Source organism: Pseudorca crassidens, chromosome 3 (assembly GCF_039906515.1).
Source record: "Pseudorca crassidens isolate mPseCra1 chromosome 3, mPseCra1.hap1, whole genome shotgun sequence".
Classification (NCBI taxonomy): domain Eukaryota; kingdom Metazoa; phylum Chordata; class Mammalia; order Artiodactyla; family Delphinidae; genus Pseudorca; species Pseudorca crassidens.
Window position 1 is genome coordinate 144,324,280 of NC_090298.1, and position 15,474 is coordinate 144,339,753.

A 15,474-nucleotide genomic window follows, 5' to 3' on the forward strand; every position below is an offset into this window, starting at 1 on the left:
GCAAACACCACTTTGGGTTCTTCCCAAGAATTCCGCCAGTTTGCCAGCTGCATGGACATCTGTGGGACCCTTTTAGAAAAGATGTCCCCAAATCTCTTGATCATGACACTGTGTCCAATTGGCCCACTCTTCTCCACAGAGCAGGGAAGAGGCCAGCTTGCAAGAGGTGGTTTCGCTTAGCCTGGCCTCTCTACCACCTAAGATGTGAGCTGTGATTCTCTGGAGTCTGGGAAGGATGTATTTGGACTTCTTGGAACACAGCAGGCTCCCTGGCTTCTTAAACTTCATGAGGAGTGAGACGCTTTGCTTTGATCTCTGCCCCAAGCCATAGAAGATCAAAATACTCTGGATCTGTATTTACGTAGGCAGCTCCATTTTTAGGCAATATTGCACAGAGGGCCTTAACCAGCGTTGGCACCTCCGAGGTGCCAACTACTCCCAGGTGTAGTATCCCTCCGCTGCCCACACCCAGCTTGTAAGCCTGTGCCTTGGCTCCTCAGCCCCAAAGCAGGACATTAAAGGCTTATTGAGCTCATCTTTAATAATATTTTTTTTAATGTTTCAGAACCGCCATAAAAATCCATTGGATGCCATTTTTTTTTCCACTTTGGCAAAACTAGAGTCATAGTCTATGTTATTACAAACTCAACCACAAGAGAAGAAAGTCATCCAGCCACAATTTAGAAAATCACATTCCATTAGCACTGGAAGGGCATAATAGCCGAGCAGAGATGTGTCCAGTCACATCTGTCTTTTTCCATAGACGCTGCTCCCCCCAGGCCACTATTGAGCAACTTGTCCCCTTTCCAAGCAGCCTCTACGTGCTGGAGACTGACCTGAAGTGATTCTCTGTTTTCTCAAACCTACAGACAGAGAGGCCTTAGACAACATAATTTGAGAAACCCCAAAGGAAGACCCCTTGACACTCCCCCACCCCGCTCTGCCAATTTAGAGATTCATTGGAGGCTCTATTAACGCCAAAAAGTCCCTTATAAATGTAAGCTGCTCCTGGAAGAGATAATGCATTAACACACATAGCCATTCACACTTTAGTATGACGTTTTCTGATAATAGCTATTATTTATTGAGCATCTAATCTGGGCCAGGCACTGAAGCAGGCCCTTTAGACAGTCGCTTTATCACATTTGGAAGGAATTAAACTTTGTAAAATTTTGGTGAGGGAAAGTCTGGACATGTCTGATTAGCAAGTGGTTAGGATGGAGATGTTAAGTATATGGACATGATGGATACCACATAGAGAGATAGAAGGCCAAGGGGGAGGTCATGAACTTTAATGGAGAACTCAAGATAGGCTTCACAGAGGTGGTGTTTCACTGGGATTTTGAAGGATAAGAAGCAGTTCATCAGGTAGCCAAGGCGAAGAAGGGAATTCTTGTAGAGGGAATAAACATGGGAAAAGCGGTACAGATATATAAAATAACATTGTCTCTCTATCTATCTACCTATCTATCTATCCATCTATCTATCTATCTCTGTCTGAGTTCCAGCAGGAACAGTCAAATAAGAGAATTCAAGAAGGATTTAGCAAACAGACTATTGACAAAAGTGTGGACAAGATACAGGAAAACCACAAAAGTTAGTGTGGGATTCTAGGTGCTGTACCACCCCTGGACCCAAAAGGATGAAAGAAGGCAACAGTTACCCAGATGCAGAAAGAGAAAACTATGTAGAGAAGGCCACCTTAAGAGGATGCGAGACTTCCAAGTCACGCAGCCAGCCTGAGATGACCTCACAGGGAGGGAGCCAGGGGAATAAATCCCTCCACCTCTGTCTCCCCCGCCCCTACCCCCAGAGCTCCTGTGGTGCTCCCTATAGGCCCACACCAGCAGGAAGCCAGAGGGCGAGGCAGGGGAGCCTGGGTGATGCACCCCTAGTGGGCTGACCCCTGGGGCTCAGAGCTGGGCAGAGCAGGGTGCAGGGGGCTCTGGGGTATGGACAACTAGAAAGCACCCAAAAGAATGTATGAGATGTGGCTGGAACATGGAGTATGGGGGGTGGAGGGGGGCGTGATAGAGGGACACAGAGCAGAAATGCAACTGCAATGGAGCCTGTCTGTCAGGCTAAGAGTAAGCGGGAACCACGGACCTGACATGGTCATAGAGACCCTGGCCACACTGGGCTCTGGGAACAGGCGTCCATCAGAAGGCACCTGGCAGCCAATGACTCCTGAGCTGAGCCAACAGCTTCCTGAGCTTCCCAGGCTGCCCTCTGGAAGCGACCCCAACCAGCCTTGTCTCTTGGAGCCCGTGACACCGCAAACCAGAGCCTGGGAACACAGAGGGGTGCCGGCTGCCAGTGGCTACCGAGAGCGCAGCCCGTAACATCTTGGACCAGTTAAAACTAGTCTATCTCTTTTATTTATATTCCATTCCACCTTTTCCCCCTCCTCATGTGGAAAGAGAGCCCGGGGATCAGGAGCTCAGAGGAGCAGGTTTCCCAGAAAGACAAGAAATGCCTGTCCACTTCCCCCAAGGAACAGCTCCAGGCGGCCAGCCGGGAAGCCCGGTCAGTCCTGCCCTGTCAGGCCTCAGAACACAGACGAGTGCCAGCCCCTCTCATCTGGGAAACATTAAAAGCAAACTCTGAAGTGATTCACTAAAAGTCCTCCAGTGGCAGAAGACCATCACCCAGATGTGAAAATAAACACAGAGGGAAATTCCAGCATCAGAATGGTTTCAAGTCTTTAAACAAATGCGTGGCTATTTCAGGGAAGGGAAGAGTCTTTTGACTGTCTTTCCAAGCCCCCAGAATCCGAGTCAGACTCTCTCCATCCAGCAGGCCAGGCAAATTCCTACAATGCCAAACACAGAAAACTGTGAAAACACTCACTTGACTCCCTGGGGCCCTGCCCACTTGAAATTCCCAGCGTCCCACCAGCCAAGGCCAGTCACCCAAGCTTACCAAGCTTCTGGTGGTGCAGCCTTCAGCTCAGCCTTTGTAAAGCACCGGAAATTAAAGCCGAAGCCATGGGTCCATTCTGCTCTGAAAAAAAAATCAGCGTAGAAAATAAAGGGAGAGTAAGTCAGTATCAGGCAAAACTGAGAGTGTGTATACACCGATAAAACATAGTAAAAATGAAAGAAAATAGAAGTACATTGGGGCACAGATCACATGTTATCATGTCTATTGTCTGGCAGAGTGAGTGGCACATGGTAGGTGTTTGATAAACATGTCAGGAAAGAGAGGAGGAGGGAAGGAAGGAAGGGGGGAGGGAGGGAGGGAGGGAAGGAAGGAAGGGGGGAGGGAGGGAGGGAGGGAAGGAGGGAAGGAAGGAAGGAAGGGAGGGAGGGAGGGAGGGAGGGAAAGAAGGAAGCCCACGTGCAAAGATAATTAAAGAGGTAATACTACAGTTTAAAAGTGTAAGAGATTCAGCATTGTTTAATTATTACACTTCATAATTCACATATATAATGTATATGTACCATACATAACATGATAATACAACTTATAGTTCTTAGTAATACAGGCAACGAAAGCAAAAATAGATAAATAAGACTACATCAAACTTAAAAACATTTATACATCAAAGGATATAATCAACAGAGTCAAAAGGCAACCTAGGGATGGAAGAATATATTTGCAAATCATATATCTAATGAGAGTTAATACCCAGAATATATAAAGAACTCTTACAACTCAACAAAAAAATCAAATAAGTCGATTAAAAAATGGGCAAAGAACTTGAATAGATATTCTGCAATAATATGCAAATGGAAAACAAGCACATGAAAAGATATTAACACCACTAATTGTCAAAGAAATGCAAATCAAAATCATAAGATATCACCTCACACCCATGAGGATGGTATTATTTGTTAAAATAATATATGTGTATGTATAACTAAATCACTTTGCTGTACACCTGAAACTAACATAACATTGTTAATCAACTATACTCCAATATAAAATAAAAATTAAAAAAATAAAGTGTATACAAGCCATGTTTATCATTAAAAACAAAACAAAACAAAACCCTCCCTATTTCTTCCTCCAGCCTGGGGCAGCCACCAGTCTCCTTTCTGTGTCTAAGAATCTGATTACTCTAAGTGCCTCATATAAGTGGAATCATACAGTATTTGCCCTTTGGTGTCTGGCTTATTTCACGTAGCATAATGTCTTCAAGGTCCATCCATATTGTGGCACGTATCAGAATGTCCTTCCCTTTTAAGGCTGAATAATATTCCATTGTATGTATATCCCACATTTCGCTTATCCATTCGTCCATTTATAGACACTTGGGCTACTTCCACCTCTTGGCTAATGAGAATAACGCTGCTATGAACATGGCTGTGCAAGTATCTTTTGGAGTCCCAGCTTTTGATTCTTTGGGGTATATACCACTGGGATTTCTTTTTAGTGATGACATTTCCTCTGAAAGCTGGAGGGTGGAGCGGGGAGAACCCAGCATTCGCTGAGACTGGGTAAATGATCTAGCTGTCAGATGGTGGAGAACATAGCAATTGTGAACTTACTCGTACTTAGATTAGACTTCTAACTCTACCGTGAGTACAGACAATTATGAATCTGTGGAAACCCCACTCGTCACCACAGCCAGCTGCACATTCCCAGGGAAGATCAGTGCAAAGGGGAGAGTTTGGAAGCCTGAGAGACCTGGGTTCAAATCTCAGGAGGAGCCCTTATTAGCTATATGGCTCGAGCAGGCCAGAGACCCAATACCCAAAACATGAAGGTGATAAAACGCTCTTCACATGGTTGACGTGAAGACTAGTGAGAAAGTATACACAGTGCTGGTGTGTTGTAAGCACTCAATAAGCACTGTGTTTCCTCCACTCTGCGGTACCTCCCCTTTTTTTCAATGTCACGTTCTACAATTACATTTCCGAATTCAGGGTGTGCTTTACCAGATACCAGCCTTATCATTGCCTGTGAATGGAGTGAACTCAGCCAAACTGCTCTGGAGAAATCACAGAATTTTCCCAAGAAGAAGCTGGTGTAAAAGACCCCAAGGTGAGAATACCCAGCACTCAGGGCTGGCATGTTCACCTGTCAAAGGTCTCTGTTCACCTCAGATGAAAGAAGGGTTTCCAAAGAGTCAGTCCTCGGCCAGTGCTATGTAGCAAAACTGTGAGTCACGTGGCTGAGGAACAGACCCAACAGTGGAGCAAAAGGGTTGAGGATGAAGGTCCTGGAATTAGCAGTCCTGGGTGTGACCTTAAGAAAGTCACTTCATTTCTCCAAACCTCAGCTTCCTCATCTGTAAAATGGAGCCAATAATAGTATGCCTCCTAGGGTGGCTGTGAGGAGTAAGAGGTGGGTAGTGTTGTAACGTGCATGGCACAGACCCCACGCTGGGCAGCCGTGGAACCCAGATGAGATGAGCCAGGTCCCCTCTCCCCTCACTCCTCAGGCATTTCTGCAGGAGAGGGGGTTTAATGGGAAGTGTGCACTGTGCTCTGCCCCTTCTCCAAACTGTACCATCAGCACCCTCCACATTTTCTTTCATCACCCTTAAGGCCTGGATCATAAAGTTTATGAGACGTAAACAGTATCTCATCTACCCGTCCTTCCATCCATCCACCCACCCATCCATCCATCCATCCACTCATCCATCCATCCACCCATCCATTCATCCATGTCCTCAAGAAGTAAACAGTAGCTCATCTACCCGTCCAACCGTCCATCCATTCATCCCTCCATCCATCCACCCACCCATCCATCCATCCACCCACCCATCCATCCACCCATTCATCCATGTACTCGTCCAACATTTATTGAGTGCCTGCCCTATGCCAAGCCTGACATAGCCATTGGGAACCAAAAGATGAATAGAACAGGGCTCTTCTCTACAGGAAATCACAGTGGAAGTGGGGGAGGAAAAAAAGGTAACGACAAGAACAGCAAACACTTATTTAGGGCTACATGCTAGGCGCGGCTTCAAGTGCCTTTGCATAATACATTTAATTCTCCCAACAGGCCTATGATTTTTAATAAAGCTGGTAAGTAGCAGAGCTGGAATTTGAACTTGAGCCCTCTGGCTGCAGAGTCCATGCTTCCAACTAGACTGAGAGTCAAAAAACTTTAACATCAGGTCTGGTACAGACACCCACACATCAGGACAAATGTCAGCGATTTTGTGATGCTCTCAAATGCCAGTCAAAGCCAAGCCAGCTCTCCTTGAACCGCTTTTAACCTGTAGACTGTAGGACCCTAACACTAATGGAGTCTTGGGCAGAGGTCACGGGATCGGACTTGGGGGTGTGAAGGAGGGTGTCCAACAGCTCCCCGGAATCAGCGGGCAGCCAAGTGCTTGTGGTGCTTGAATGCCCTGAAGGTTGATGAGTGGTGAACATGTAAATTACACTCCATCCCTCACGAGTCACTGAGCACTATTCTCACACACATCGGCTCCTTTAACCTTCCAGAGAGCCCTGTGAAGGAGATCTAATTGCTGTCCCCACTGCACAAAGGAGCAACCTGAGGCTCAGTGTCCCCAAGCGGGGGACACCCAGCACACCTGTCGAAGGCCCTTGTTCAGCTCAGATGAAAGAATTACTTCCAAAAAGAACATCTTTGGCCCAATTCTACATGCTTGCCAGAAGCAAAGGAGTTGGACCTGCATTCCGTTTCTTTGCCTCCCACCAATAACCAGCCAGATGTCAGGGGGTCCCTTCCTTTATTCTCTGCCCTGCTGTCCCCTCCCCAAGGCGCCACTCTCCTAGGTGTCATGCCCATAAGGGGCCCTTTTAGATGACACCCCACAGCCTCACTCCAGGTCTTTCTTGCTCACCCATTGCCTCACACATAGGCATACTCCCCTATTTTTAAAGGGGGCCTTCTGTTTGGATAGTATAGTAACACACTGGAATGGATCATTATAGGAGTTTCCAGTATCCTGGAAACTTCATATGCCTCATCATATACAGAATATTACCTGAAGATGACATTCATTCATTCATTTCTTCATTTCGTATCCCAGCCCACATTTACTGAGTGCCTTGTACCTGCCAGAAAATGTCACGTGTGCTGAGAACGCAACAGTGAGCGAGACAGTCGAGGTCCCTGGTCTCAGAAAATCCACTGTGTAGCTGAGGAGATGGAGCTGTAAGCAAAGACCTCGCCAAGGAGTTTTCATTCTCGTTCTGAGGATTATAATAAAGGGTGGAAACTCATGCAGGGATCAAGGCAGTCAGGAAGGCCTGCTGGGGAAACTGCAGTCTCTGCTGGCCACGGGTGGGGGACTGGGAGCTCACCAGGCAGCAGAGGGCATATGCAAGCACTCTGGTACCTGCAATTGTGCAGAGTCTGAAACGGCACAAGCAAGGCCCTGGGTCCACTCATTTCATGAGACCCTTAAAAGGGGCTGAAGGTCACCACAGCCAAGGCATTTGTGCCAAGCAGCAGGTAAAAGCAACAGGCCAGGGTGTCCTTGGGACTGAGTAGAGGGCAGCAGTGTGTCCCTCCCTTTGGAATGTTAGAAATAGAGTCTGTGTTCCTGGGGTTCTTGGTTCCCTGTGAAATTGCCCAAGTTGATGATCGTGACAACACAGGAGGCAAATCGGTCGTCTCTGCACACAATCTGCCGTGTCTCCCTGACCCTGGCACATCCAAGGAGCTGTCTCAATATTCAGCTGCCCTTTCCCCTGCCTGTCAAGGGAAAGAAAGGCTTCAGCATTAACCGTGACAATGATGGGTGACCTGGCAGTTTTCTTTGACCTGCCACCTAAGGTAAGTGGCTTTTTGCAAAGATCCCAAGACTTTGCTTTTAGTTCAGCTTGAACCCAAGTTTCCCTCCCAGGCACTATCTCCAATGTGCTGGGTTGCCCAGTGAAAAGAATCATAGCCCTTTCCTTTTCTGGCTTTCTCTGACGCAACAAGCCTCCAGCAATCGTCAGAAAAGAGGGCAAGTAACATCCGTGGAGGAGACAAGCCTATGAAATTAGTTCAAACATACAGCGAGGCACTGTACTTACCGCAGAGAGACACATGCTGTTCCGTGGACACAGGCCTATTCGTGAGTCACCAGGCATAATGGGGCATTGTTGAAAGTGTTGGAAACATGAGAATTTCCTCACTGCCCAGCTTAGGTAATGTTGGAGTTACATTTGCCTCCAGAAACGAAGTCAGAGAGACTCAGCCCAACGCCCAGTTGCCAGGCCCAAACCATCGGGCCACCATGTTTTTAGGCTGACTTGTGTTCATAGGAGTCACCCCAGGTTGTGTTTAAGGATCAACTTCTCATCTGCATACACAAGAGAAGTGAGTGCTTTGACAAAGGACATGCACGAAACTCTGGCCAGAGGGTCCTAGGCCAGGGGGAAGGCTATTTTAAAGACACACACACACACCAGGGTTCTGTCCTATCAGATAGATTGGTGGGAAGAGGAAACACTTCCCTATGATTTGGTGTGAGGAAGGGATACGGCAGACATGCAGGCAACAACCCATCTAGAATAATATATCATAGCTCTCATTTCTTGAGTATATTATGGGCCAGGCACTGTTCAGTGCTGTAGGTGTATGACTTCATTTCTTCCCACATCCCTAAGATCCAAGTGGGTCCTGCCAAACTCGTTTACAGAAGGAACTGAGAGGTGACAGAACACGCCTATGTCACAGAGCCAGTGCTTCACACACCTGGGATTTGAACTCAAGTCTGAGGGATACTAGAGGTGGTGTCCTTTCTTAACCACTATACTATGCCACGTGATGAAGTTTAGGGGGAGGAAATTTGGTGTCTGAGTGTCATTTAATTGCTGTCATTTAATTATCCTTAGCCCTGGATAAGGGGTGGCACCGGGATCCAGTTGCACAGTCCCAGACCCTGAGCTCCTGTCTCCCATGATCCTTTGCACCTGCTTCTATCGCAGCCCTGTCACACAGCTCAACACCAAGATGGCTTGTTAGAACACTGTCTCCCCACTAGATCCAAGTCCCCCAGAACAGGCACTCCATTGTATTCTCTGCATCTGCCACAACACCTGGAGCTGGGCTCACACTCCAAACATTTTTGTGGGTCCACATGAATGGATGGCTAGAGAGTCACCCACATGCATGAATAATTCAGACAAACTGGGCTGGATTCCAAGCTCAGTCACTGGCTGGCTGGGTGGCCTCGAGCATGTCACCAGGCCTCAGTTTTCTCATCTGTGCCATTGAGAGGTTCAATTACAACTGAATCTACAAAATGAGAGACAGATCCCACAGTGGAATGCAAAAATGAAAGTTCTTTGTTTTTATTATTTTATTTAAATTGATATTTATTTTCTCCATAGAAAAATATAACTAGTTCTTCAAGCCTCTGAAGTTTTCTTTTAAAATAAGACTAAGTAAAAAAAAAAAAAAGTAGTTCATCTTAAGAGTCTATTCAATCTTGGACCCCATCCAGGTCTCTCTGTGTCATGCTCACCCCACATCACTCTTTCCCACGCCTGCCCTCCAGCCCAAGGACCCTCCTATGGTCTAGGGTGGAGAGAGGCCCTGAGGCTTTTCCTTGATCTTCATTCTAATCCTATGTTACAGAGAAATTGTGCCTGTTCCCCTCAGACCCCCACTCTTGATTCACAAAGGCCCATTTTGGTTGTCTCACCACTGGACATGGATTCAGGCTGGAGAGCAAGTAGTTAAAATTGGGTTCAGGAAGCAGGCCACCCGAGCTTGAATCTCACCACATTCTAGCTATGTAACTCAGTCTGGTTTCTTAACGTGTCTGTGCTGAATCCCTTCCTCTGTAACCTGGAGGTCCTAGTGGCAGTTATCGTGTGAGGTGTCAATGGATTCATAGACATGTGGCTTCCAGAACAGGGTTTGGCATGTGGAAAGCAAACAATTTTAAAATCTGTTTGGAAACATAAAAGGTCCTGAGTAGTCAAAACAATCTTGAGAAAGAAGAACAGAGGTGGAAGAATCATGCTCCCTGACTTCAGACTATACTACAAAGCTACAGTCATCAAAACAGTATGCCTCCCTGGTGGTGCTGTGGTTGAGAGTCCGCCTGCCCATGCAGGAGACACAGGTTCGTGTCCCGGTCCGGGAGGATCCCACATGGTGTGGAGCAGCTGGGGCCGTGAGCCATGGCCGCTGAGCCTGCGCGTCCAGAGCCTGTGCTCCACAACGGGAGGGGCCGCAACAGTGAGAGGCCCGCGTACCACAAAAAAATAAAAAAATAAAAATAAAAAAACAGTATGGTAATGGCACAAAAAAACAGATCAGTGAAACAGAAAGCCCAGAAATAAACCCACATACTTACGGTCAATTAATCTATGACAAAAGAGTCAAGAATATACAATGGAGAAAAGACAGTCTCTTCAATAAGTGGTGCTGGGAAAATTGGACAGCTACATGTAAAAGAGTGAAAGTAGAACATTCTCTAACAGCATACACAAAAATAAACTCAAAATGGATTAAAGACCTAAATGTAAGAGCAGATAACTATGAAACGCCTACAGGAAAACACAGGTGGAACACTCTTTGACATAAAGAGCAGCAATATTTTTTTGGATCCATCTCTTAAAGTAAAGGAAATAAAAGAAAAAAATAAACAAATGGGACTGAATTAAACTTAAAAGCTTTGGGGTATTATTTCTTCCACTTTTTAGTCTCACAATTAAAACCCAGCTTCTCCTGAAGTGCGGCAGCCTCTGTCTGACCCAAGGAGAGGTCACATATGAGGAACTGGAAGGAAAGAGAAGCACAGAGGTGGCACGTGAAAGTCAGACTCTCCTGACAGCCAGCATCCAATAGGGAGGAGCGGATGCCCATTCAGGACTCAGGGACGCAAGAGTCCCAGGGCAGGAGAAGCCCAGTGACTCAGCCCAGAACTCCCCAGCTCACATGGTCACAGAACTGGGTCAGCAAGTTCAACACGAGCTTGTCACACAGGTCCCAGCTGACATCTGAGACACTTTATGACCACCTCAAATGTCATTCCTCACATGTAAAATCAGGATGGTAATAATGTCACCCTTGAGGAGAGGTTGTGAGAATGAGCTGGATTAATACACATAAAGAGCTTAGAAGGGAGCCTACGTATCAACTTTCCCAAATGTTAGAGCTTATTGTTACCTCACTTAATTCTTATTTTCTTCTTTGTGGCTTTCTTCATGTCCCTTTTTCCTATGATGGGTATGAATTACTTTTACAACTAGGAAAATATGGAAATAGGGAAAGGATCTGTTTTAAAGAAAAAAAAACCAATGATTATAGATAGAATAGCAGTGCTGATGGCTGTGAGGAAGGGAGAGGCTATGTCTAGTTGGGGGTAACTCTGGGTGGGCCTCACAGAGGCAGCAGCATTAGAGATGGGCTTTGAAGCATGGGTAGAATCTCATTTAGTGATGAGGGGGCTCCCTGTGCACCATTATGAGCCAAGGAACAGGGAAATTTGGTGCTAATGAAACAGGTATGAGGAGAGAAAACCCAGCAATGCCAGTAGATGAGACGGGAAGAAGATCCTGTGAGGAGAATATTTCCCAGAATGCCTAGTTTCTGGGCAATAAGGAGGCCAGAGACATAAAGTGAGGGCAGTCTTTAAAACAGAGACACCTGTCTTTGTTACTGATCCAGGCTTAGAATTGTTGCTGGAAAACACAAACTGATCATTTACAAGAGAAGAAATAAAAAAATGATCATTAAAACCATGGGGAAATTGTGATAAAGTATCAATAAAATAGGCTAATATACACAAGAAAGTTTAGAGGAAGAAAGAGAGGCAGAAAAAGGAAGGACATGAAGATTCTTTTCACACCTGCAGAAGTAATAGAATTAAATTCAATGCTTCCTGAGACAATATAGACCACCACATTCTCTTCAGTCTCACCTCCAAGGCCCTTCACTAAATGAGGTTCAGTGACCCCCCATTCACCTCCCTGGGCCCTGGCAGCCCACTGCTCTCTGCTCTGTTGAGGGAGCCTTATATGGGTAGAGGATGAGGGTATGTGTCCGGTCTTTATAGAAGCATCAGAAAATGAAATGAAAAGCCAAGCCAGCTGGCATGGGCAAGGAACTTTAGAGCAAACTTCTTCCAATCTTTTTTTAAGAGCTCCTCCGATTAGACGTAAGCCAATCAATAGACAGTGCTGTAGCACTTCAACGTTGGGTAGGAATCCCACTTCTGTCATCTCAAAACAACTCCAGGTAAGGGACCTTCCTCCTTGGGGCATGAGTTCCCTCACCCATTCAGTAAAAGGGATGACACAGACCCTGCAAGGTGGCTAGGAGCATGAGAGAGAGGAACGCATGGCCAAACTCTGGCCTTAATGAGGACCGCCTTTTCAAACAGTCAGAGAGAAAGAGGAGTATGTACAAAAATGCACAGTGGCTCCTCTCGGCTGGAGAGCAAAAGCTGGAACTGAGGCCTGCTGCTCAGGTCCTTAATTCCTCTGATTCTCTGCTACCAAGTGCCCTGGCCAGGAACAAGCATTCAAGTGGTTAAAAGTCTCCTTTTCCTAAGATGCATAATAGGAATGGGTGGTTCAGTGCAGAGCTGAGCATGCAGAGTTATGGGGCTGGTGGCCCACAAGCAAACCTTAAGCAGTTTTTATGGTCACCTGTTGGTACTGGGCAAATCCATCTGCAGCTTTGAACTAAGATAGGGGCAAACACGCCCGCTTCGGGCTTCCCTGGTGGCGCAGTGGTTGAGAGTCCGCCTGCCGATGCAGGGGACGCGGGTTCGTGCCCCGGTCCGGGAAGATCCCACATGCCGCGGAGCGGCTGGGCCCGTGAGCCATGGCCGCTGAGCCTGCGCGTCCGGAGCCTGTGCTCCGCAACAGGAGAAGCTGCAACAGTGAGAGGTCCGCGTACCGCAAAAAAAAAACAAAAACATGCCTGCTTCAGGGCAGCTAACAGGAGATTCAGGAGGCTTCTAATTCAATGGACTAATTCTACATGAAGCAGAGATCATTCAAGAAAATGGTGCTTCTTATCCCAGACTCTTGAGAACATTCCCTGGTTCTCCCTGGCCCGTCCTCATCTTCCAGGTCACAAAATAAGCATAAGAGCCTGACATTTGAGGACTAGTCATTTGATTTAGGAGCTAAAAATCTGCTTCTACTGACTCAAATAAGGAGCCCCACTGCCTACGCTGCGTCCTTCTTGACTCAGTAAGAACAAGGAAAATATTTCCTGCAGTATGGCCTTTCTTTCACTCATCTTCCTGCCTAGAGTCACATACTGGGCAAGGCAGCCAGGAGTCAAGTTCTCCCTTCATTGCACCATGTAAAATGCTGCCAAAGTAGCACCAATATATTCCATGGTCTCGGCTTAATTCCATCTTCATTTAGCAAAATCCACTGGCACCGTCCATCCGCCTTGAGACTCAGCGGGGCAGAGTAAATGAGCCATTTACACAAAGTTAAGATGACATGAGGTGGGAAGGGAAGAAGGCCACTGCTGACAGTGACCAAGCGCTGTGCTTGCCATAACCTACGAGACTAGCCAAGGGGAGGGTGCTGAAGATGCTAGCAGCTCAGGAAATTCAAGTTTAGGATAAGTAGTAGACAGCACAGCTTGTCAGAGCGAGCAGGTAGTATACACGGGAGACAGTCAATGCTTTCTAAATGTTGAAATAAATTCATAAAGGACAGATCCAGAAGGGATTGTGAAAGGAACCTGGAACAGGCGACATGTTTATGAATCAGAAGAACAACTAACGCAGTTGGGCTTCTCTCTCCCCTGCAAGGACAATATTGCCATGGCAAGGTTAGGAAGCATTCCTAACCCTGAACTTCACAATAATTAAATCATAAATATGACTCTGAGTACGTCAGGAGAGCAAAGATATCACAACCATAAAACTTTATAATATTTTACTGTGCTAAGAATTTACGTGGCCTGCCTGGTAAATGGGCATTGCTTCATCAGTCACATTAATTATATGAAAGGTCCCGTCTTGCTATAAAGTACAATGCAACTGCACCACCAACTTGACTTAAAGCCGATGTGTCAGCTATAATATACATTAAATTAGCACCAATTTGACCTGCCTTCTTAAAATGTGAGAGTTATGGGAAGAATGATTTCAACAATCTTGGCCTCTTTTGAGGCCATGACAGTACAAGAAAAACTAAATAGATGCCCTGGTTTTCTTTTGAGAAGCTATCCAGCAGCAGGAAGGGACATTTAGCATCAATCCCCTGCTCCCACTTTTAAGTGGTCTGAGAGTCCCGACCCTGGTGGTGGGGGGCATGCCAGCAGCAGTGTCTCTCTTCCCCCTTAGAAATCTCCTTGCTATTCCCCAGCTATAGCTTGGATGTTTCAAATGTTGGAGCACTCATGACAAGGCAGCTCCTTACCTCAAGGAAGATATCTAGTTCCCCCAAGTTCTAATTCTGCTTTCCTGGAGATAAGGAAATAAAGTTAATCTTCCTTTTATAGACCAGGTTCTGCCAGTTAGAAGGTTGTTAGCTTCAAGAAAAAGAAAACCCAGCTCAAAAGGGATGAAACAATAAGGAGATTTATAGACTTATCTGAAAGACAGTCGCAAATTAAGGTGGGCTTGCTGCATGGAAGGGCAATTGATCTAGCGGCCCGGCCATCTCCCAAGGCTGGCTGCCCTTGTGGTCACAGGACGGCTGCCAATAACCAGCAAGACTACCTGCTTTCTGCCTACTGTTGGGGGGGGGGGGGTGGACAGAGAGAAGGACCTTTCCTGAACCCCCTCATTAAAGTTCAGAAGTTTCCTAGACACCCTACTAAAGTTTCCTAGACACCCCTACTAAATCCTTCCACCTTCCATCTCATTGGCCTGAAATGTCTTCGATCGGCCCATCTCTGAAGCAGTCACAGAGGCAAAGGGATGGGACTTTCCTGATTGGCTTTGCTATGGATCAATCAGGGCCCAACCAAGCTGTGGGTCAATCTGCCAACCCCCCTGCTGCTGTTACATAGTGGGAGAAGGGTACATGGATGTTGGAGGGGCAACCACCATGTGTATTTCATGGTCCTTCTCCTTTCCTGCTTAGAAAGCCCAGCCCCTTTCCCTGATCCTTCAAAGGCCGGATCCCTGGGCCTTTTCTGGACAGCCTGCCCTCCCCAGCACTCAGCACTCTGGGGAGCTAATCTATGTAGGGGAGCCCTGTGTTGTTATACTGGGTGTCTAGGATCTCTGGCTAAGCCCAACCTATGGCTTTTACAACCATGTCATGCTAGGAGCTTATACTGGACAAATCACCATGGGCTTCAGTGCAAGCTGGATTTGGATTCCTGCTCTACCACTTACTGGATGAGTAACCCTGAGCAGCTTATTTCAGCGCCTCATCCATGGTTTTCTCATCTGTAAAATGGGAAGAATAATAATACCTATTATACTGGGTTACTTTGAATAAATTAAAGCATTCACTGCGTGGGGCACAGTAAGTTCCTCATAGATCTTGGTATTATTATTATTAAATGATAATAATAAATTGGTTGTCTCCCATCTGGTACCAATATCAACCTCCAATTGTACAGGAAAGTAAAGGCTTTCTGCTTCTTCACTCACACCGGATCCAGAAATGT

General features: G+C 46.4%; 1 long non-coding RNA gene across 9 annotated transcripts in view; it reads right to left on the reverse strand.

The window, feature by feature from the left end:
- Nucleotides 1–1,060: 1,060 nt before the first annotated feature.
- Nucleotides 1,061–15,474, reverse strand: part of LOC137222094 (uncharacterized) — a 143,230-nt gene continuing 128,816 nt past the window's right edge. For all 9 annotated transcript variants that reach the window (XR_010942313.1, XR_010942307.1, XR_010942309.1 and 6 more), the window contains 2 exons: nucleotides 2,923–3,003; nucleotides 1,061–2,812 (listed from right to left, as the gene is read on the reverse strand). This is a non-coding gene — a long non-coding RNA (uncharacterized lncRNA). The remainder of the gene's footprint in view (nucleotides 2,813–2,922; nucleotides 3,004–15,474) is intronic.